Source organism: Heterodontus francisci, chromosome 14 (genome assembly GCF_036365525.1).
Source record: "Heterodontus francisci isolate sHetFra1 chromosome 14, sHetFra1.hap1, whole genome shotgun sequence".
Lineage (NCBI taxonomy): Eukaryota > Metazoa > Chordata > Chondrichthyes > Heterodontiformes > Heterodontidae > Heterodontus > Heterodontus francisci.
Window position 1 is genome coordinate 50,352,266 of NC_090384.1, and position 25,031 is coordinate 50,377,296.

Sequence of the window (25,031 nt, forward strand, 5' to 3'; positions counted from 1 at the left end):
GCAACACTCTCCCTTGTCAGACAATGTGTCCTAGGTAGGTTACTTGAGCTTTAGCAAACTTGCTCTTTACAAGATTTACCACAAGGTCAGCCGACTGTAACATTCAGAAGAGGGCTTCTAATTGGTCTAGGTGGTCCCCCAGGTGTCACTGTACATTAACAGATCATCCAGGTACACTACACAGTTGGGCAGGCCAGCCACTACCTGGTTCATCAGTCTATGGAAGATGGCTGGGACATTTCTTACTCCAAAGGTTATCACCTGGCACTGGAATAAGCCACCTGGGGTGACAAAAGCCAAAGATCTCTTTAGCTCGGGGTGGGGTGAGGGGGGCGTGGTTAAGGGAACCTACTAATACCCGTTTAACAAGTCTATTTTGGTTATGTAGGTGGTATTTCCTACTCTATCTACACAGTCTTCCAGATGGGGAATTGGGTTGGAATTAGTTCTGGTCACTTCATTAATCTTTCTGTAATCAATGCAGAGCCTTGTTGAGCCATTGGGTTTGGGCGCCAGCACAACTGGGGAACTCCAACTGCTCTGACTGGGCTCAATCAGCTTGTGTTTCAGCATATACTGAATTTCCTCCCAAACTTGGGTCGGTTTCCTGGGACCTAGGCAATAGGGATTTTGTTTTATCGGAGAGGACTCTCCTACATCCATATCATGTAGGGTTAGGCTTGTGCACCCTGGTTTGTCCCTGCAGATCCCTTTAAATGCTGTGAGCTACCTTGTTAGGTCTCCTCTCTGTTCTGTGTTTAAATAGGAGAATACAGTGTATAACTTCCCTAACATTTCAGTGTTAGCTAACCGGATGGTGGCGGGTATGATTTTGGAATCCTCCAGGCCTCCCTCCAACTCGTTATCATTGTCCCTTTCACCCTCCTCTTTCCTGACTGCCTGACAGCCCTGTGCTTGTTTGTCCCCTTCCCGGCTGTTTTAACATATTGATATGGCAAAACCTTTGCTTTTTCCTATGATCTGGGGTGCCAATTATATAATTCACTTGGCTAATTCTCTTTACTACTCTGTACGGGTGACTTAACCAGCCTTTCAATGTTTCTCCCTGCATTGGTAATAGCACTAGCACATGGCCGCCGGGTTGAAATGTTCTGGCCTCAGCATGTTTATCCGCCTGCCTTTTCATAGTTGTCTAGGAGGTTTTTAGGTATTCCTGAACTACTGCACAGGCTCTCATGAGCCATTCTCAGAACATGAAGATGTGGTCTAACAGGAAAGATTCGTCCCTCGGTCCCAAAAACCTCTGCTTGATTGGTTTTCGAAGACCTCTCACCTCGTGACCTTAAATTAATTCAAAGGGACTAAAGCCAGTGGACTCATTGGGTGAGTCCCTGGTAGTAAACAGAAGAAATCCCAGCCCTTTGTCCCAGTCATGGGGGTGCTGATAGCAGTATGCCCTTACCATTGTCTTTAGAGTCTGGTGGTACCACACCAAAGCCCCTTGTGACTGTTGATGTTAGGCTGAGGACTTTAGCTGGGTTATGCCCAGATTACCCATGACCTTTTGAAAAATACTGGACATAAAATTTGTGCCCTGATCCGACTGGATCTCAGCAGGCAGCTCGTATTGGGTGAAGAATTGGGTTAGCCCCTCCATCACTACCTTGGCAGAGATAGTTCTTAGAGGGATAACCTCTGGAAATTGAGTAGCTATATCCAGTAATGGTGAGAAGATACTGGTAGTCCCCTTTTGTTTTCAGCAGGGGTCCCACACAATCTATCAGCACTCTGCTGAATGGTTCCCCAAAAGCCAGTATGGGAATTAGGGGTGTAGGTTTTATTTTAGGTTGAGGCTTCCCCACAAACTGGCACATGTGGCAAGTCTTACAGAACTCCACCACATCCTTGTGGAGTTGTGGCCAATGAAAATGCTGTCTTATGTGGGCTTGGATTTTTCTGATACCGACATGTCTAGCTATTGGAATCTCATGAGCTATTCTCAATATTTCCCTCCGGTACCTCAGCAGCACCACTACCTGGTAAACTACTGTCCACTCTTTGTCTGCAGGTCTGTGAGGAGGTCTCCACTTCCTAATTAGCATCTCATCCTTTAAATAGCAGCACGCTGGAACTCCCTCTGCTTCAGCTTCAGTTTGGACAGTGTGTGGTAACTTTTTAACCCTGGGCCGGCTTGCTGAGCCTCGACCAAGGAAGACCTGTTTAACCCATCCTTTGGGTCCTCTAACTTCCCAAAGAAGGTTTCAAATAACCAGACAGTAGGGTCATCTGTCTGCAGTGCCAGTTCAGCCTCCTCTGACAGAGATTGTTTGGTCATGGACCGGGTCATCACACAGTTAGGAAAAATGCCAGGGACCTTTTCCTGTAACTGCTCTATCTTCCTGACCTCTTTCAGTCTTTCTAAAACCACTAGGGAAGCTACCACCTTTGCCCCTGAAAGATCATTACCCAGGAGAGGTTCGGCCCCGTCCACAGGTAAACTAGGGACAATCCTCACGGTTACCGGTGCTGAAACAAGGTCACACTCCATGTGCACCCGGCATAAAGGTACAGGCATATACCTTCCCCCAATCCTGTTTACTAGCACTCTAGCATTCAATGCATTCTCTGTGGGAAAGGTCATACCTTTTCCCAGCAGAAGGGATTGTGTGACCCCTGTATCCCTAAGTATGACTATAGGCTTACTCGCCTCACTTGTGGGGTATGGGGTCACTTTTCCTCTGGACACAAAATCCTAGTAACGCTCAGGGATTTTGTTAAGTTTTCCCGCACTCTCAGTGGTAGGTTTACTGGGTTTTACTGCTGCAGTTAAAGCCACTGCCTGGTCTCCTGTGCTTTCCATCAGGGCCCCTTTTCCTGCATTGGTCTAGTCAAAAGCAAGTTGCTTAACCCTTTCAAACTCGATGTAAATTTGTTCCTGCTGCTTTCAGAGAGTTCAGAACTTTTTGTGGTATGCCTCTGGTACTAGCTTGTATGCACTCAGGATAGCCTTTTTAGTCATCTCATAATCTGATGAACTCTCATCAGACAGCAGTGAATAAACTTCATGGGCTTTTCCTGTTAGTTTGCTTTACAATAACAATGTCCAGCTGTCTACTAGCCACTTCAACTGCTTTGCAAGCTTTTCAAAAGAGATTAAAAATTCTTCTACAGCCCCCTCATTGAACTTTGTGACCAACTGGGAGAACTTTAAGAGCTCAGCACTCATTCCTGAGCTAGGGGTAACTCCCTCACTAGCAGTGCCTTCACTGGTTGTATTGGGTCTTCCCCTAGATAGTTCCAGCTGCCTTTAATCCCTTTCCTCCTTTTCCTTTCAGAAAGCTCTTTTTTTCCCTTTTCCTCCCTTTCTTTTTCCTTTCCTGGAATTCTCTTTCTTTCTCCCTTTCCTGGAAAACTCTTTCTTTCTCTATTTGCTGAAATTCTAATTCTATTCTCCTCTGTTCTAGTTGTACCTTAGCTAATGTTACTTTGTCTGTTTCAGATTCTATGCCTATCTCTGGTTCTTCAGTGTCAATTTTAAAATGGTTGGCCACACGCTTTAGGATTTCTGGCTTCCTAGATTTTGGATGGATAGTAATCTCTAACTGCCCAGCTACATTCCTCAACTCTTCATGAGATAGGGCTTTTAACCTGGTGCAAGTTACTTCACTCTGTTCTAGGAAGGGACTGGCCTCAAATGTGGACATTTTAGTTCTCTAGCAAAGAAAACCACAAGAAAACCTATACTGAAGTTTTAAAATTATTGCTAGGGATCAATTTAGTTTCCCACTTCCAATTTCCCATTTGTCTTCGGGTTTGATCCCAGCCGTGAGCCCCCAAATTCCAGTTATGGTCAAGTGAGGAGGGGTTGAAGGGCTTCCCTCTTTTCCCTCTCCTTGTTTGACCACGAGGTTTAATTCTTTCTTAAAATGGATGTACACGCCAATTCAGTAAGTGTTTGATTATTTACTTGCTATGATCATAACAAGATAGGGCGGCACAGTGGCGCAGTGATTAGCACCGCAGCCTCACAGCTCCAGGGACCTGGGTTCGATTCTGGGTACTGCCTGTGCGGAGTTTGCAAGTTCTCCCTGTGACCGTGTGGGTTTTTGCCGGGTGCTCCGGTTTCCTCCCACAGCCAAAGACTTGCAGGAGATAGGTAAATTGGCCATTGTAAATTGCCCCTAGTGTAGGTAGGTGGTAAGGAATATGGGATTACTGTAGGGTTAGTATAAACGGGTGGTTGTTGGTCAGCACAGACTTGAAGGGCCTGTTTCAGTGCTGTATCTCTAAATAAATAAAACCAATCGGACATATTTTCTTCAGTTAACAAAGGAAGAAGTAAACTTTATTGTACCTAAATCGAACAAATAAAAATAGTAAACAATGCACCAACTTTCACTCACACAGACACACTCTACAGGTTGACACACACAAATAGGTTACAGAGTGGGGAAAGGTAGATTGCTTGAGTTAAAGTCCATAATAAAGGTATGCAGTTTGGAATTTGGTGATTCTGCTGGCTTCTAGCTGAATTCGGTGGTCCTGCGACTTTAATTTGAAGAGGTAGACGATTGGTTTGGTGGGTCTTTTGGAGACAGTGATGTGGATGATTTCTTCCAACAGGGTTTCTGATTGTAGCTGTAGCATGCAAAGGTGGTCAGTCAACAGGCAGAATTTGAAAGCTTTCATGTTGGAATGGAGAGAGATAGAGAGACCCCCACTTGGGTCTGCACATGTCAGAGTCCAGTTGCTTCTCCTCTATCTGCTGCAGAAAGAAAGAAGCTTAAAACCACAGATGGGGAGGGGCTTGTCACATGACAGTCACTCAGTCATTAAAACATAGCAGTTAGCAGTATTTCTCTCTTGCTAAAATGCACAGGTAGTTCCTTGAAACCTCTTGGGTCTTAGTTCTTGCTGGGGCATGAGCAGACGTTTTGTCTCCCTCTTTACAGCATTTCAGTGTAACTTTTCTTTTTTAAATGTATTCTAAAAAATGATAAATTTACACCTCCAGTTAGTGGATTAAAGAAAATTATCATTTAACAAAGCACATTGTCATAACAATGTACTTTAGGCTGTACCTGAAGCATCTTTTCCTTAAAGATCACCATTGTTCCATTAAATGTTTTCCTGTCAGTCTCTGGTTCCATTTACCCTGGTAGATGCCTTCTCATCCCACTGAAATTAGCCCTCTTCTAATTTAGACGTTCTACTTCAGATTGTTCCTTTCTCTTCTCCACTACTAGTCTAAACCTCAAGAAACAATGATCACTCTTATCCAAGTGTTACCCCACCTCATTCCCCAGTACCAGATCCAGCAATGCCTCTTTTCCAGTTGGACCGAGATCATACTGGTCAAGGAAGTTCTCCTGAACACATTTCAGAAATTCTTCCCCCTCCTTACCCTTTACTGTAATACTATCCCAATCGATATTTGAGTAACTAAAGTCCCCCAATATCACCACCCTGTTGTTCTTGCACATCTCTGTGATTTCCCTGCAAATTTGCTCCTCTATCTCTCTCTCACTATTTGGAGGCCTATAGAATATCCCAGTATTGTGATCATCCCCTTTTTGTTTTTCAACTCCAACCAAATGGATTCTGTCCTTGCCCCCACAAGGACATCCACTCTTTCCAACACCACAATAGAATCATAGAGTCATAGAGTCGTATAGCATAGAAACAGGCCCTTCGGCCCAGCGCGTCAATGCTGACCATAGTGCCTATCTATACTAATCCCATCTGCCTGCATTAATTATATCCCTCTATGCCTTGCTCATTCAAAAGTACCTGTCCAGATGCCTCTTAAATGTCGCTACTGTTCCTGCCTCCACCACCTCCTCAGGCAGCTCATTCCAGGTACCCACTATTCTTTGTGTGAAAAATTTACCCCTTTGATCCCCTTTAAACCTCCTCCCTCTCACCTTACGTCTATGCCCTCTAGTTTTAGTTACCCCTACCATGGGAAACAGACTCTGGCTATCTACCCTATCTATGCCTCTCATAATTTTATATACCTCTATCATGTCCCCTCTCAACCTCCTTCACTCCAGGGAAATCAGACCCAGCCTATCCAAGCTCTCTTTATAACTCAAGTCCTCCAAACCAGGCAACATCCTTGTGAATCTTTTCTGCACCCTCTCTAACTTAATCACATCTTTCCTGCAGTGCAGCGACCAGAACTGCACACAGTACTCCAAATGCGGCCTAACCAACATCATGTACAACTGTCACATGACGTCCCAACTCTTGTACTCAATACCTCGGCTGGTGAAGGCAAGCATGCCATACTCCTTCTTCACCACCCTGTCTACCTGTGTTGCCACTTTCAGGGAACTATGTACTTGCACCCCAAGGTCTCTCTGCTCAATAACACTCCCCAGGGCCCTGCCATTCACTGTATATGTCCTTCCCTGGTTTAACTTCCCAAAATACATCATTTCACACTTGTCTGCGTTAAATTCCATTTGCCAATCCCTTGCCCACTTTCCCAGTTGATCTATATCCTGTTGTAACCTTAGACAACCTTCTTCACTGTCCACTATACCACCAATTTCGGTGTCATCTGCAAACTTACTAATCATGCCCCTTACATTCACATCCAGGTCATTAATATATATGACAAACAACAGAGGGCCCAGCACTGATCCCTGCGGCACACCACTGATCACAGGCCTCCAATCTGAAAAACAACCCTCCACTACCACCCTCTGCCTCCTATCACCAAGCCAATTTTGTATCCAATTGGCTAGCTCACCCTGGATCCCATGTGTTCTAACCTTCCGGATCAGCCAACCATGTGGGACCTTGTCAAAGGCCTTGCTAAAGTCCATGTAGACAATGTCCATCGCCCTGCTCTCGTCAATCCTCTTGGTCACCTCCTCGAAAAACTCAATCAAATTCGTGAGACATGATTTCCCACGCACAAAGCCATGCTGACTATCCCTAATCACACCATGGCGTTCCAGATGCAGAAAAAACCTGTCTCTCAGAATCCCTTCCAATAAATTTCCCACCACTGATGTAAGGCTTACCAGTCTGTAGTTCTCTGATTTATCCCTGCTGCCCTTCTTAAATAAAGGCACAACATTTGCTATCCTCCAGTCTTCCGGTACCTCACCAGTGGCTAACGATGATACAAAAATCTCTGCCAGGGCCCCAGCAATCTCCTCCCTTGCTTCCCATAGCATCCTAGGATACACCTGGTCAGGCCCTGGGGATTTATCCACCTTAATGCACTTCAAAACCTCCAATACCTCCTCCTTTGTAATGTTGATATGCTCCAGGATATCAGTGTTCCCTCCCTTGAACTCACTAGCTTTCACGACCTTCTCCACGGTAAATACGGCTGAGAAATATTCATTTAAGACCTCGCCCATTTCCTGTGGCTCCACACATAGATTGCCACTGATCCTTAAGGGGACCAACTCTCTCCCTAGCTACCCTTTTACTCTTAATATACTTATAGAATCTTTTAGGATTCTCCTTTATCTTATCTGCCAGGGAAATCTCATGGCCCCTTTTTGCCCTCCTAATTTCTTTCTTAAGTGTAGTCCTACATCCCCTATACTCCTCGAGGGACTCGCTCGATCCCAGCTGACTATACCTGACATATGCCTCTTTCTTTGTCCTGACCAGACCCTCAGTATCCCTCGTCAACCAAGGTTCCCTAAACTTGCCAGCCTTGCCCTTCCATCTAACAGGAACATTCCGTCCCTGAACTCTTCCTATCTCACTTTTAAAAGCCTCCCACTTGCCAGACGTCTCTTTACCTGTAAACAGCCTCTCCCATTCAACTTTTGAGAGTTCCTGTCTGATGCCATCAAAATTAGCCTTCCCCCAATTTAGGACTTCGACCTGAGGACCAGTCCGATCCTTTTCCATAACTATCTTGAAGCTAATAGAGTTATGGTCAATGGTCCCAAAGTGCTCCTCCACTGACACATCAACCACCTGCCCATCCTCATTTCCTAAGAGGAGGTCGAGTGTAGCCTCTTCTCTCATAGGGCTATCCACATACTGCTCCAGAAAGCTATCCTGGACACACTGAACAAATTCTTCCCCGTCTGATCCCTTAGCACCAAGGCAGTCCCAGTCAATATTAGGGAAGTTAAAATCACCAATATTACAACCCTATAATTCCTACACCTATCTGTGATTTCCCTACATATATGCTCCTCCACTTCCCTCTGACTATTGGGAGGCCTATAGTATAATCCCATCAAAGTGATCACCCCTTTCTTATTTCTAAGTTCTACCCATATGGCCTCGCTGGACATTCCCCCCGGGATATCCTCTCTAAGTACTGCCGTGATGTCCTCCCTAATCAATAGTGCAACTCCCCCTCCTCTCTTACCTCCACCACTGTCACGCCGGAAAGATCGGTACCCCGGAACATTGACCTGCCAGTCCTGCCCATCCCTCAACCATGTTTCCGTAATAGCAATAATATCACAATCCCATGTACCAATCCATGCTCTGAGTTCATCTGCCTTACCTGTAAGGCTTCTTGCATTAAAGTAAATGCAGTTTAGCCTACCAGACCTTCCACTCTCCCTGTCTTGCCCCTGCCCGGCCTGCTTACTGGACTTGCTTGCTTTAACCTCTACATTTGTCTCAATTATCTCATCTGAGAGACTACTACTTTGGGTCCCACCCCCCTGCAGGACTAGTTTAAACCCTCCCGAGTAGTGCTAGCAAACCTCCCCGCAAGGTATGTATTTCCTAATCAGTATTGCCACTCCACCTTCCTTTTTTCCCTCCCTATCTTTTCTGAACACTTAGCATCGTTGAATATTAAGCTCCTCTCCTCACCATTTTTAAGCCACGTTTCCATTCTTGCCACTACATCATATTCCCTCATGGCTATTTGTGCTTGTAGCTGACCAACCTTGTTCACAATCTACATGCATTGTAAACCTGCCTTTGTATTCCTAGAAGTGCTTTTCCATCTGCTGCACCTTATGTGGTACCATTCCCTTCTCTATTACTGTCCAACACTCTCACATTATGCACCTTATTCCTCTTTTCAACTTTTATATGCTGGTGCCCATCGACCTGTCAATTTTTTTTTAACCCTCCCCAAACAAATCCAGAGCTCCCTGGACAATGGAAGAGATAGCAAGTAAGATGAAGTAGAAAAAGGTGCAGATAACAGACGTCAGATGGATAATACAATTGAGAACCAGGCTGAATATAGAAGGTTCAGAGGGGAAGTGAAAAAACAAACAAGAGAAGCAAAGAGAGAGTATGAGAAGAGGCTTGCGGCTAACATAAAAAGGAATCCAAAAGTCTTCTACAGGCACATAAATAGTAAATAGATGATAAAAGGAGGAGTGGGGCTGATTAGTGACCTAAAGGGGGATTTACGCATGGAAGCGGGGACATGGCCTGAGGTACTAATTGAGTACTTTGTATCTGTTTTTACCAACAAAGAAGAAGCTGCAAAAGTCATAGTGGAAGAGGAGGTAGTTGAGTCACTGGATGGGCTAACAATTCATAAAGAGGAGGTATTAGATAGGCTGGCTGTACTTTAAGTTGGTAAGTCAACAGGACTGGATGAAATGCATCCAATGATACTGAAGGAAGAAAGGGTGGAAATTGCTGAGGGACTGACCAAAATCTTCCAATCTTCCTTAAATATGGCAATAGTGCCAGAGGACTGGAGAATTTCAAATGTTCCACCCTTGTTCAAGACAGAGTGTAAGGAAAAATCCAGCAACTACAGGCCAGTCAGTTTAACCTCAGTGGTGGGAAAGCTTTTAGAAATGATAATTCGGGACAAAATTAATGGTCACTTAGTCAAATGTGGATTAATTAAGGAAAGCCAGCATGGATTTGTTAACCGCAAATTGTGCTTAACTAACATGTTTGAGTTTTTTGATGAGGTAACAGAGAGGGTTGATGAGAGTAATGTGGTTGATGTGGTCTACATGGAGTTCCAAAGGTGTTTGATCAAGTGCCACATAACAGGCTTGTCGGCAGAGTTAGAGACCATGGACTAAAAGGGAAAGTAGCAGCCTGGATACAAATTTGGCTGAGTGACAGGAAACAGAGAGTAGTTGTTAACAGTTGTTTTTTGGACTGGAGGAAGGTATATAGTGGGGTTCTCCAGGGGTCAGTTTTTGGGACCCCTGCTTTTCTTGATATGTAGTAGTGTCCTAGACTTGGGTGTATAGGAAACAATTTCAAATTTTGCAGATGTCACAACACTGGCAGTATTGTGAACTGTGAGATGATAGTGATAAACTTCAGGAGGACATGGACAGGCTGCTGGAATGGGTGGACAAGTGGCAGATGAAATTTAATGCAAAAAAGTGTGGCGATTCATTTTGGTCGGAAGAATGAGGACAGACAAAATAAATTAAAGGGGACAATTCTAAAGTGGGTTCAGCAGCAGAGGACCTGTATATGTGCACAAATCATTGAAGGTTGCAGGGCAGGTTGAGAAAGCATCTAATAAAGCATATGGGATCCTGGCCTTGATAAATAGGGGCACAGAATACACAAAGTCAAGGAAGTTATGATAAACCAGTATAAAACAATGGTTCAGCCTCAGCTGGAGTATTGTGTCCAATTCTGGGCACCATACTTTTGGACGGATGTTAAGGCATTAGAGAGGGTGCAGAAAAGATTCACAAGAATGGATCCAGGGATGAGAAACTTCAGTTACGTGCAATGGTTGGAAAAAAGAAGATTAAAAAGAGATTTGATAGAGGTGTTCAAAATCATGAGGGGTCTGTAAAGTAGATAGGGAGAAACTGTACCCATTGGTGGAAGTATCCAGAAACAGAGGACACCAATTTGAGATGATTAGCAAAAGAAGCAACAGTGACATGAGGCTAAGCCTTTTACGCAGTGAATGGTAGAGGCAGATTCAATCAAGGCCTTCAAAAGACAACTGAATAATTTTCTGAAAAGAAACAATTTGCAGGGCTATGGAGGAAAGGCAGGGGAGTGGGATGAGTTGATTTGCACTTGCAGAAAGCTGGCACGGACACATCAGGCTGAATGGTCTCATTCTGTGCTGTAACCATTCTATGATTCTATAATTCTATGATAAGCTAATTTATATAATGTTGGTGGGACAAATTGGTTGGACTCCGACCAGCAAGGCTCCACATATACATTGTGGGAAAATGCAAAATTCAAGAATGGGACACAGCAAGGCCACATTCTTCTGTAATTAGTGGCTGTGTGCAGTTAAAAGGCTGAATGGACTCATGGTAGAGGATTAAAAAAAAATTCTTTTTGATTCATTTATGGGATGTGGGCATCGCTGGTCAGGCCAGCATTTATTGCCCATCGCTAATTGCCCTTGAGAAGGTGGTGGTGAGCTGCCTTCTTGAACCGCTAGAGTCCATTTGGGGTAGGTACACCCACAGTGCTGTTAGGAAGGAAGTTCCAGGATTTTGACCCAGCGACAGTGAAGGAACGGCGATATAGTTCCAAGTCAGGATGGTGTGTGACTTGCAGGGGAACTTGCAGGTGGTGGTGTTCCCATGCATTTGCTGCCCTTGTCCTTCAAGGTGGTAGAGGTCACAGGTTTGGAAGGTGCTGTCTAAGGAGCCTTGGTGCGTTGCTGCAGTGCACCTTGTAGATGATACACACTGCTGCCACTGTGCATCAGTGGTGGAGGGAGTGAATGTTTATGGATGGGGTGCCAATCAAGCGGACTGCTTTGTCCTGGATGGTGTCTAGCTTCTTGAGTGTTGTTGGAGCTGCACCCATCCAGACAAGTGGAGAGTATTCCATCACACTCCTGACCTGTGCCTTGTAGGTGGTGGACAGGCTATGGGGAGTCAGCAAGTGAGTTACTCAGCACAGGATTCCTAGCCTCTGACCTGCTCTTGTAGCCACGGTATTTATATGGCTACTCCAGTTCAGTTTCTGGTCAATGGTAACCCCTAGGATGTTGATAGTGGGGGATTCAGCGATGGTAATGCCATTGAATCTCAAGGGGAGATGGTTATATTCTGTCTTGTTGGAGATGATCATTGCCTGGCACTTGTGTGGCGCGAATGTTACTTGCCACTTATCAGCCCAAGCATGGATATTGTCCAAGTTTCGCTGCATTTCTACGCGGACTGCTTCTGTATCTGAGTACTCACGAATGTTGCTGAACATTGTGCAAACATCCCCACTTCTGACCTTATGATTGAAGGAAAGTCATTGATGAAGCAGCTGAAGGTGGTTGGGCCTAGAACACTACCCTGAGGAACTCCTGCAGTGATGTCCTGGAGCTCAGATGATTGACCTCCAACAACCACAACCATCTTCCTTTGCGCTAGGTATGACTCCAGCCAGCGGAGGGTTTTTCCCCTGATTCCCATTGACCTCAGTTTTGCTAGGGCTCCTTGATGCCATACACGGTCAAATGCTGCCTTGATGTCAAGGGCAGTCACTCTCACCTCAACTCTTGAGTTTAGCTCTTTTGTCCATGTTTGAACCAAAGCTGAATGAGGTCAGGTGCTGAGTGGTCCTGGCGGAACCCAAACTGAGCATTACTGAGCAGGTTATTGCTAAGCAAGTGCCGCTTGATGGCACTGTTGATGACACCTTCCATCACTGTACTGATGATTGAGAGTCGGCTGATGGGGCAGTAATTGGTCAGGTTGGACTTGTCCTGCTTTTTGTGTACAGGACATACCTGGGCAATTTTCCACATTGCTGGATAGATGCCAGTGTTGTAGCTGTACTGGAACAGCTTGGCTGGGGGCGCAGCAAGTTCTGGAGCACAGGTCTTCAGTACTATTGCCGGAATATTGTCAGGGCCCATAGCCTTTGCAGTATCCAGTGCCTTCAGTTGTTTCTTGATATCACGCGGAGTGAATCGAATTGGTTAAGTCTGTGATGCTGGGGACTTCAGGAGGAGGCCAAGATGGATCATCAACTCAGCAATTCCGGCTGAAGATTGTTGCAAATGCTTCAGCCTTATCTTTCTCACTGATGTGCAGTGCTCCCCCATTGAGGATGGGGATATTTGTGGAGCCACCTCCTCCAGTTAGTTGTTTAAGTGTCCACCACCATTCACGACTGGATGTGGCAGGACTGCAGAGCCTAGGTCTGAAACATTGGTTATGGGATCACTTAGCTCTGTCTATCGCATGCTGCTTGCACTGTTTGGCACGCAGGTAGTCCTGTGTTGTAGCTTCACCAGATTGACACCTCATTTTGAGGTATGCCTGGTGCTGCTCCTGGCATGCCCTCCTGCACTCTTCATTGAACCAGTGTTGGTCTCCTGGCTTGATGGTAATGGTAGAGTGGGGGATATGCTGGTCCATGAGGTTACAGATTGTGGTTGAGTATAATTCTGCTGCTGCTGATGGCCCAAAGCACCTCATGGATGCCCAGTTTTACATTGCTAGATCTGTTCGAAATCTATCCCATTTAGCACGGTAGTAGTGCCACACAACATGAAGGAGGGTATCCTCAATGTGAAGGCGGGACTTCGTCTCCACAAGGTCTGTGCGGTGGTCACGCCTACCAATACTGTCATGGACAGATGCATCTGTGGCAGGCAGATTGGTGTGGATGAGGTCAAGTATGTTTTCCCCTCTTGTTGGTTCCCTCACCACCTGCCGCATACCCAGTCTAGCAGATATGTCCTTTAGGACTCGGTCAGCTCAGTCAGTAGTGGTGCTACCGAGCCACTCTTGGTGATGGACATTGAAGTCCCCCACCCACAGTATATTCTGTGCCCTTGCCACCCTCAGCGCTTCCTCCAACTGCTGTTCAACATGGAGGAGTACTGACTCATCAGCTGAGGGAGGGCGGTAGGTGGTAAATAGCAGGAGGTTTCCTTGTCCATGTTTGACCTGATGCCATGAGACTTTATAGGGCCTGGAGTCGATGTTGAGGACTCCCAGGGCAACTCCCTCCCTACTATATACAACTGTGCCGCCACCTCTGCTGGGTTTGTCCTGCCGGCGGGACAGGACATACCCAGGGATGGTGAGGGTGGTGTCTGGGACATTGACTAGTCTGTGGGACAGCTTTCCCCACTTTGGCACGAGCCTCCAGATCTTTGTAAGGAGGACTTTGCAGGATCGACAGGGCTGGGTTTGCCATTGTCGTTTCCGGTGCCTAGGTCGATGCCGGGTGATCCGTCCGGTTTTGTTCCTTTTTATTGACTTCATAGCGGTTAGATATAACTGAGTGGCTTGCTAGGCCATTTCAGAGGGCATGTAAGAGAACCACATTGCTGTGGGTCTGGAGTCACATGTAGGCCAGACCAGGTAATGATGGCAGATTTCCTTCCCTAAAGGACGTTAGTAATTAATAAAATTTGCAAAGGCTGGAGCTAAAGAAGGAGAAAGGCAAGCTTCTAATTTCTCAAAAACTGATGTAGAAGTTCTCCTGAGCTTCATTAGAGAATGGAGCACTGCTATTGTTAGAATAAGAGGGAAGAAACTGTTACAGCAGCATGGGTCATTTGGAAAGAGGTGACTGTGACTGTGAGGGAAACCTTCACAATCCTCAGGACCTTCTGGCAGTGTTGGTAGAAGTTTAATAATTTCAAATGGATAACGGGCGAGATAACTGAATCACACAGAAGCACATGAATATTTGATAGTCATAGCACCATGTTACTGGTCTAAGAATTAAAGTCATTTTGCATCACTAGCACATTGAATTCTCACAGCCTAGGTCCTTCCTGTTTGACACTATCCTTACTACCAATGATTCCATGAATCCTGACTGATTGTGAATGAAGGATCTGAAGACTGAAACAGCCAGTTAACACTGCATTGCTACTGCAGGAGAAAACAGCACACAATGTCAGAGAGTGTGTAATACTGGATTTTTGGTATCCTGATAAATGTATGCCAAGGAACTAGATCAATCTTTAACATCCACATTTTATTCCTTACTAAGGAACCATCTGGGGTTTACCATTCACTTTTAGGTCCAGGAGTGAATAGTATTTTTGTTGAAACACTGAACCATCTTACATTATTCATTTGGGTTGAATATTTCACCAATACTCAATTAGGATATCCACAAGTTACTGGGTAAATGAATTAATGCTTTCTTGCCAAATCAAAGAAGAAGTCAGACAAGTTAAACCCAATCAAATGTTTATTAACTGCAACTTAAATTTAAACATTGAAAGTACGAGCAAATAATAGATACCTGTAGATGTAGTCATGGTCATCTAGCAGTTTGAATAGCAAACAATTAATGAACAGAGTATTTAACAAAATGACAAACAAGTTGTAAAGGCATAATAAAAACAAGAAATGCTGGAACCACTCAGCAGGTCTGGCAGCATCTGTGGAAAGAGAAGCAGAGTTAATGTTTCAGGTCAGTGACCCGAAACGTTAACTCTTCTTCTCTTTCCACAGATGCTGCCAGACCTGCTGAGTGGTTCCAGCATTTCTTGTTTTGATTTCAGATTTCCAGCATCTGCAGTATTTTGCTTTTAAGTTGTAAAGGCAATTCAGTAGTGCCATCACAATTCAGCACCAACTGAGTTGATGGATATTAATTTATAGTCTGAGACTATTACAGATTGGTGAGGTTACATTAGTGTTAAATCCCTGGATGGCTGACAACTTAATGGCATTGGATAGCCCATCTAGTGAATAGATTAAACCCAGGTGTTTGTGATTAACAATGCTTCCAGAGCTTATACGACCCTATGTTTATGAGTGGCATGGTTGAGTCAATTTCATTCCTTCTTTGGAATATAGAGCTAAGTGTTGAGTTGATGAACTCCTTTAAAAACAGGTTCAACTGTTTCATTTGGATCTTTGGTCCATGCTGAATTTACATTGATCATGAGTGATGATATCTGAGCAGACTTAACTCTCACCTTCCCTAATCTCTGACACTTGTACTGTTAAGTGATATGCTAATCTCTGCCTATAACAGTTAAGTGTGGTCATGCAATCTGAAGTTTATTACTTCACTATCTATCTATTATTGTGCTTGTAAAGATATCCTTCTGCATCTATTGGGGAAAAGTTACAGAAGTAGACAAGAGAAAAAAAAAATAGAAACTAAGAGAGTCCGCTTTCATAACTATTTCTACAGGAGACAAAGAGAATGTGCCTGTCATTGCAAATGAGCTGCACATAAAAAAGACTTGCATTTATATAGCAACTTTCACAACCACTGGATTTTCCAAAGTGCTTTACAGCCAATGGAGTACTTTTGAAGTGTAGTCACTGTTTTAAGATAGGAAAAGTATCAGTCAATTTGTACACAGCAAGCAATGTGATAATGACCAGATAATTGTTTTTGTGATGTTGATTGAGGGATAAATATTGGCCAGGACACCAGAGGTAACTCCTCTGCTCTTCGTTGAAATTGTGTCATGGAATCTTTACATCCACCTGAGAGGGCAGACAGGGCCTCAGTTTAATGTCTCATCTGAAAGATGAAAAACTCTGACAATGCAACACTCTCTCAGTACTGTACTGGAGTGTCAGCCATAATTTGTGTGCTCAAGTTCTGGAGTTAAACATCAACCCACAACTTTCTGACTCCGAGGTGAGAGTGCTACCAACTGAGAAACCATTTTAGTTCATATAAATATGAGTTTATATTTGGGAAAAGAAATGGCATGTGGGGCAATCAATAGCCCTAACACTAGGAAATTTGGCAATTCTGAAAGATACAATGGCCCTCTCAGTCATCTTTCTGAGGGCAAGTCAAATTGTATAAATTGAGGGGCTCTAGGAAAGAGCATTGTTGACTTGTTTGATAACAATTTGATATGATTTAATTAAAGTCTCCAGTGGCTTCCTGAAATGAGTCTGTGCCATAAAACCTGAGAGCTGTGGTCACTTCCTGTGACACAGCGAGAACCTTCTGTACTGTGGACCTTGATTGCAGCAGTAAACAGAGCACCTCCAAAGATTCATAGCAGAAACACAGCCTCCGGAGACTGAGTTCCTGGACAGGTCTCAAAAAGTGCACCTGGGTCTATGCATCCTGGTGGATGGATTGTGCTAGGGTGGTGTCACTCTGCTCTGGTGCTGCCTGATTATCTTGGTTTTCCTTAAAGCCACCTACTGCTCCTCCTCTCCCTGGATAAAATTCAAGATGAAAAAAATTAAGAGCCATAGTTACTTTGATTGCCACAGGCAATGCATAGCCAGCTGGGAAAATGAGCTGCAGGCCTCAGTGCAGGCCTGTGACAGTTTCTCTAGAGAAGCATATCCTCCCGATGTACTGCTTCTAACAAAATTGGGAGTAACTGACTCTGGCCTCATCGGCAGGGTAAGGATGCCAATGAGTAGCTCCCATCCTGTGTAGTCTCCTCAGAGCCTTAACTGTAGCTTCGTGAGGTTCACTGATCTGATGCTGCTGATGCTCTTGCTCCTCTTTCTCCGACCAGTGTAGAGTGGTCAGAATGATTTCCATCTTGAGCACTGGAATGCTTGAAGGCTTTGAAGCAGAGAAAACAAAACATCAGTGTACCCAACTGGAACAGCAAAAGAAAAAATCCATCCACATGACTTGCAAAAAGATTCAAATGACCTGATATTGTTGAGTGCTGCTTTAAATAACATTTCCAAATGCCATTTCAAGCCCATGCCACCCGAAAGTAATGGGCAAATCCTTCTGCTTTCACCAGTGAAATAGCATTGGAGTCCGACTGGCATCGTGGGACCCATTTAAATACTCTAATAAGGCTTCTCCCCACCCCCCCCAAAAAAACCCTAAAACCCCCTTCAGGCAGGCACCTCGGTCATCCACGTGAAGGCCCGGAACAAAATGCTGGTGGAGGGGAAACAAGATGCGAAGTATAGAACGAAGATCTTTAGATTGCCGCCACCCCATTCTTGCTGGGCACAGAAAATTAAAATTGAACCTATGTATCATTTGACAAACCATCAGCAACAATAAATCCAAGTGAACAGGGAAGATTGTAACTGCTAGTATTGGGGGATGGGGATAAATGAGGTAAAAGGGAGGAACTTGTGAAACAGGAGGAGGAAAGAAGGCAGCTAGTTCAATGGGGAACTCAAAGCAGTGGAATCAGGATGAAGATGTAAAAGTTATTGAGGCTGAAGTGAGAGCAGAGTAGTGACTGAATGAAGTAGTTAAGGTGGTGGGGTGGGGGGGGGGAGCAAATTAATTTAGACATTCAAATGGAAGCAATTAAGAATATTGATTAGCTCAAAGGCACTAATTTATTGAAGAATAATTTTTAGATTGCTCATGAAGGAGACTCATGTATTAGTAGTCATTTCCTTGGCTGTCGTTAAATGAATGCTTTCTTAGAATTATAATTTAAGGAGAAGTCTGAGAAGAATTGGAGGTAGTACAAGCTTTGATTTGTCTATGTGACTTGAATTGATAGCTATAAGTTGGAGCATGTTCATGGCTTGTGCCTGATGATTTATATTCAAGCACTAGATTAATTGATTGACCAGCCTTAAAGTGATCCAGTTGATTGTTTCTGAGCAATTTATTTTATGGAATAGAGGTCAAGGTATAAGTGAGGTGATTAAGATGTTATGAGGCAAATATACGGTGTGTGATGAGATTTAATTATGAATGTGTTATTTTGGTGTGAATTTGCACCTCAAGGTGAAAAATGTTGATGCTGGTGAATTAAATATTTTCTACTTTGGAACTAAGGGGATGATTTTTTGAGAGGCTTCTCCCACTCATTCACCATGACTGGTGGAAGAGTCTCAGAAACCCCAAAAAGTGACTGCTGGTGCCATTTCTTCTGGGGTTTCCAAGGTTTTGCTGCCAAAGAAATGCTGGACAATCAGGAAAATCCGCACAGATATTCACCTCATTAGTGTCAACATTAAGCACTCCCAGGCTAGGTATAGCACATTTAGATGCAGCATATGATTATCTCCATTCTGTCTCAGAGAGCATCCTTTATTACACCAGTGGGACAATTTTTAACTTCCCTCACCAGCCATTCTATGGCCTTGTTGTATGATTGCCATTAAGATCTCAGTATGCTAATTATCTAAGTACCAGGATGCAGTCATGTGACTACAAGCTAGCGTCACTCTGCAACTGTAACATCCAGAGTAAGGTTCTGCAAATAATTTTCTCTGTACTGTACACAATAGTTTAGCAGTAATAAACCTGTTTGAGATCTTCAACCAACTGGACTCCACACATCTCATTTTTGTTGCATCAGACAACATAAAGAACTCATTACATGGCGGCTGCTGTGGTGAGAAAACAAAGTCTAAGTTGAAGACCGCAGGTAAAACAGCATTGAAAATGGCCCTTTCTACAGCTAAAAGAGAGCAAGTTCAAAAGAACTACTGGCCTAAAAAGTGGAAAGGAAATAGATGTACCATTTATATGACAGGAGGACCATCAGCATATATATGAGTCTCTCAAACAAGCATTGTCAGCAGAAACCTGTACCCTGTAGTACTGTAGTACTATGATTCAAGGAAGAAGACAATCCTGGAAGTTGATGCTTCACAGAAAGGGCTAAGAATGTGCATCCTGAAGGATGGCAAACCAATTGCATTCGGGTCCAAATGTTTATCCTCAGCACAATCCAATTACTCAAATATAGAGCGTGAAACACTTGCTCTGGTGTTTGGAATCAGAAGATTCCACACCTACCTGCTCGGTAAGCAGTTCACAGTGTAAACTGATCACAAACCATTGGAGATGATCTGGCACAAACCATTGACAAGCGCACCAGCTCAACTACAGCAGCTCCTCGTGAAAGTACAGGGGTACGACTTTGATGTCTGTTATAAACCGGGTACCAAAATGGTCACTTCGGATACGCTGAGCAGATTGCCAAACCCGAGCAAGAATGAAGAAGTTCCCTACAAGTGGACAGCGTGGACATCGAGGTGGAAGATGTGCTCAAAAGTGATTTATTGCATTTTGGTCAGTACAAATGTGACCAACGACAATCAGAAACAGCCAATGACCCACAACTGAAGGCACTGTGGAGAGTCATCATAGAAGGTTGGCCGGATATGGTAAAAAGAGGTGCCAGAAACCCTCGGGTGTTTCTGGTCTTATAGAGATGAACTCGGTATCTCAAGAGGCATCACCTTCAAGGGAAAACAAGTGATTGTGCCCAAAGCTTTTCGACAGGACATCTTGTCACAACTTCACCAAGGCGATATGGGCATAGAGCAAACCAGACAACTGGCACGAGACACTGTTTATTGGCCAGGGATCAACAGTGACATTGAAAGGTTGGTGAGGATGTGTGAGGCATGCCAAAACCACCAGCCACAGCAACACAAAGAACCTTTACACCCTCACGAGATTCCGTCTGTCCCTTGGTCCAAAATCGCCACTGATCTATCTTCTGTTAATGGAGTGCCATATTCGTCTATTCGATGTACCTGAAGAAATCATTTCTGACAATGGGCCACAGTATATGGGCAAACCTTTCAGGAATATGTGCGCCAAATGGGGCGTAAACCATGTGACGTCCTCACCACATTACCCTAGATCTAATGGTCCTGCTGAGTGAATGGTTCGTACAGTTAAATCACTTATCCTGAAGGGTAGGACAATGAAACAAGATTTTCATGTTGCCATGCTCCACCTTTTTTTAAATTTGTTCATGGGATGTGGGTGTTGCTGACTAGGCCTGCATTTATTGCCCATCCCTATTTGCCCGTGAACTGAACGACTTGCTAGGCCATTTCAAAGGGCATTTAAGAGTCAACAACTTTGCTGTGGGTCTGGAGTCACATGTAGGCCAGACCAGGTAAGGATGGCAGATTACCTTTCCGAAAGGACATTCATGAACGAGATGGGTTTTTACAACAATTGACAATGATTTTATGTCACCTTTGCTTTTTAATTCCAGGTTTTTTTTATGAATTGAATTCAAATTTCACCATCTGCCTTGGTGGGATTCAAACCCATGTCCCCAGAGCATTAGCCAGGGCCTCTGGATTATTAGTCCAGTGACATTACCACTATGCCACCACCTCCCCTACCTCAGAGCTACACCTATGGATATGGGCTTACTGTCACCAGCAGAGATCATGTTTGGCAGACAAATGCGAATGACTCTGCCAAGCCATCATCTGTTCAAATTCTCCGAGATGCAGGAAACAGTGCTCAAAAAATAGGGGAGAATGAAGATAGTGCATGACCGACATGCAGGGGTGGAACTACCTCAGCTACATATAGGACAGAAGGTCAGGGTCATACACCCCACAATGAGAATGTGGTTATCTGCAGAGGTATCCAAAGTATGCAGTGAGTTTAGGCCCTACGAGATTACAACATCTAGCGGAGCAGTGTTGAGAAGGAACCGCAGCAAACTAAGAGAAGTGTGCAATACTCCAATTGCGCAGAACGGACTTGAAAGAACACACTCCAATGATGAGGGTGTAATGGAACAACAGGACACAACCAACACATTGACAACATGCCTGCAAACCCAAAACAGCCAAGGGTGAAATCCACATCCCCAGAATGTTGTACCATAACCAGATCTGGAAGAGTTGTCAAACCACCGAAACGATATGTGGACTCTTAAGCTTCTACACATGTAGATTTCATAATCTTTATCCATGTGTAAATAGTTTTGATGTTATCCAATGTTATATGTTTTTACTTGTAGCATACAAGACTTATCTTTGGAAAGAAAGGGGATGTTGTATGATTGCCTTTAAGAGTGATGTCCTTTAAGATCTCAGTATGTTAATGAGCTAAGTACCAGGATGCAGTCATGTGACTACAAACCAGAGTCACTCTGCAACTGTAACACCCAGAGTAAGGTTCTTTAAGTAGTTTGCTCTATGCTATACATAATTGTTTAGCTGTAATAAACCTGGTTGAGATCTTCAAACATCTGGACTCCACACATCTCATTTATGTTGCATAAGACAACAAAAAGAACTCATTACAGCCTCTTAGAGTGAGATTCACTACGTACTGGTAATAAGTGCCAAAATAGGAACAGTTTTGACTTGTGAGTTCTTGTCCATTAGGAATACAATGTAGACTGCCCAAACGTATTCATATAAGACTTTTGCCATCATAATTATTATTCTCAACAATTCGGGGTGATGCCAGGATGCACTTTTTCACAGTGTGTCGGTGGAAATCTAGAACTCTCTCCCCTAAAAAGCTGTTGAGGCTAGGTCAATTGAAAACTTCAAAACTGAGATTGATAGATTTTTGTTAGGCAAAGGTATTATGGGATGCGGAGCCAAGGCAGCTACATTGAGTTAAGATATATATCAGCTATAAACGAATTGAATGGTGGAACAGGCTCAAAGGACTAAATGAATACTCCTGTTCTGATGAAAGGTCACAGACTTGAAACGTTAGCTCTGCTTCTCTCTTCACCGATGCTGCCTGACTTGGTGAGTATTTCCAGCACTTCCTGTTTTTACTCCTGTCCCTTTGTTCTTCTCAGTCTGACCAAGATTTAAAGCCAGTTGCCAGAAGTGAAAAGCTACTGCACCGTCCAAACCCCAGAGAATGCATATATTAATAACATTCTGAAGGGTTGATGGTGGTCTATGTCATAGAAGTTTCACAAGCTAATTTATTGGAATTTCATAACGTACAGAAAGGCTAATATTTGAGCAAGCCAAGCCAGTTAGGAACCGGATTGATCCTATGGAAAGGTAAAGTGCCTCATGGAAATTAGATGAGGGGTCAGCTGAGTCAATAAGAAAGGTTGTTCTACAAGAGAGACTAGGTGTTAGCTTAGCTCCAGTAATAATGCAGCTAAATGCCAAGGTGAAGTACAGGATCAAGAGAACACCAAACAAAAGGAACTGACAAGTTCAAAGTACCACATCAATGCAGCACTAGATAGTAGAGTTAGCATGATTTAAGCGAAGTATCAGCTCAAAAATAATGCCAAGCCTGCACCAAGCAAGTACAATGTAGAGTTCCAAAGTGAAGTACGAAGCATGTGAATACAAGAATATTTTGGCTGCATAGGAGAGCAGCAGCTGGTAGTTAAACTAGATGAAAACCAAACTAAATGATACCTTACATGGGTAAGAGAGCCTATTAAATATTCATGACAGAAACTGAGTGAGCCAAATGGTAAAATAGAGTGTAGGCAGGATTTGGAACTAAGAAAATTTTGAGGAGAGAAAATATGGTTTACCTATGAGTTAGGTGGAGAGACATCTCGGTATTGAGGTAAGCTGCAGCAGTTGGTTTAGTTGAACATTCTCATCAACATTTATTTTTATGATATTCTTCATAACAGAGTGGGATAATGATTGCAGTAAAATAAAAGCAAAATACTGCGGATGCTGGAAATCTGAAATAAAAACAAGAAATACTGGAACCACTCAGCAGGTCTGGCAGCATCTGTGGAAAGAGAAGCAGAGACTGGAAATCTGAAATAAAAACAAGAAATGCTGGAACCGTGGAAATGCTGGTTCCGCAGAAGGGTCACTGACCCGAAACGTTAACTCTGCTTCTCTTTCCACAGATGCTGCCAGACCTGCTGGGTGGTTCCAGCATTTCTTGTTTTTATTTGGGAGAATGATTGCTTTGTTCATATGTTAATGAGATAATCAACTTTATTTCCAAAAGTTATATTTGAAGACCCTGTTTTGAAATTCTGTATTCCTTACAAACTTTAACATTTCAGTTAGATGACATGAGAAGTCTTATATTTACATTGCTAACTTTTCTCATTCATCTAGCCTGTTATATAATTATGTGAGAGTTCTGTTCACTGCGGCGAACTGTGTCAGCTTCAGGTATCCTGTATGCTTTTAAAAGATTAAAACAAGGCTCTTGCCAAGGCATGAATAAGGAGGTCAGTATCCTTGCACAAATTTGAAAGCTGAAAGGAAGGACAAGTTTTAAATAGAGTCAAAGAGCTGCCTAATGTGAGCTAGGTCAATGTGACAACTTGGCCCAGGGGCAGTATGATTATCATTGCTTCCTTCTGTATAGTCCCACTTTCAAATGTCACTAGGTGGAAGTAGAGTTGATACCAAGACTTTCCCGATGGTTCAGTGAAAGTGAATAGCTGAGAAATATTGATTGATCCCAAATCTGTACTAAATTATTCAATAGCTACTGGGGAGAAGTTGGGCAGAGTCTTCTGCTCTTAGGCTATGAGCATGAGTCAAGATCATTTCTGGGCCCTGATCTCACTCTGTTTGTCAGGCGACCACCTGGGAGATCTTCCTGGCTAATTAAGAGGTTGCCTCCAGGTTCAGCATCCAATTAAGGACAGTGGATGGTCCCTAAGTCCCAATCAGAGGCCTGCAGCCTTGGAAGGATGGCAGCTTCGCCAGAGGTGGGTGCTGCCACTGTCAGAGGGGAACATGAGGACACCTCCATCTTGAGGCACCCTCTGAAGAGGTATTAAATTCAATGAAATTAAACAGCTTTGAGGCCACCCCTGTGTAGGGGAAACCCCTCCAAAGATGGTTGGCAGTTGCAGCTGTGGCCCGCTGATGGCCGTGGTTCCAGTGGGGGGTAAAGCAAAAGACCTGGCAGACACCCCAGGCCAGCTGCCAGCAAGCTGCCTCCAGGCACCTGCAGGCTTGGCCCTCAGTGAGGGGCCTATCCGCCACCAGAAAGATCCTGGTGGCGTGCCCAATCAGCCCACAAATGGGGGCTGATTATGCAGATTGGCTACCTGCCACTGCCAGGCAGGTAGTATCTGCAGGTGCTGACCTGCCTCCGGGAAGATTGTGCAGAGATGGGAAAGGACCTGACACATGTTTCTCAGACACTCTTCCCAGTCTCACCATGAAGCCCACCCCTGCAGGACTAGAAAGGTTTCACCAGACAAGATCTGCAGTTGGCTTCACCCAACCTGGTTTCAGGAGAAACAATGTCCCCTAACTTGGGCATGGTTTCCACTGCTATTTATGATTCAGCGACCCATACTGGAAATGCATGCGCATATATGTTGTGTGAAGCTAGACATGGGGTCATCTGTGTGCTGCCTGTGTTCAAATAGCCTGCCAGATTCATAGAAGAATAATGTCCACTTGGGTAAGATACTGGAAAGCACCTATGGAATCACACACCCTACCCAAGAATCAATCCCTTCTGACAAGAAGGGATGAAAATCAGCAAGGATTTAAAAAAAATGCCTAGTCAAAGAGCTATGACTGTTACTAAGATACTTTGCAAATTTGGAG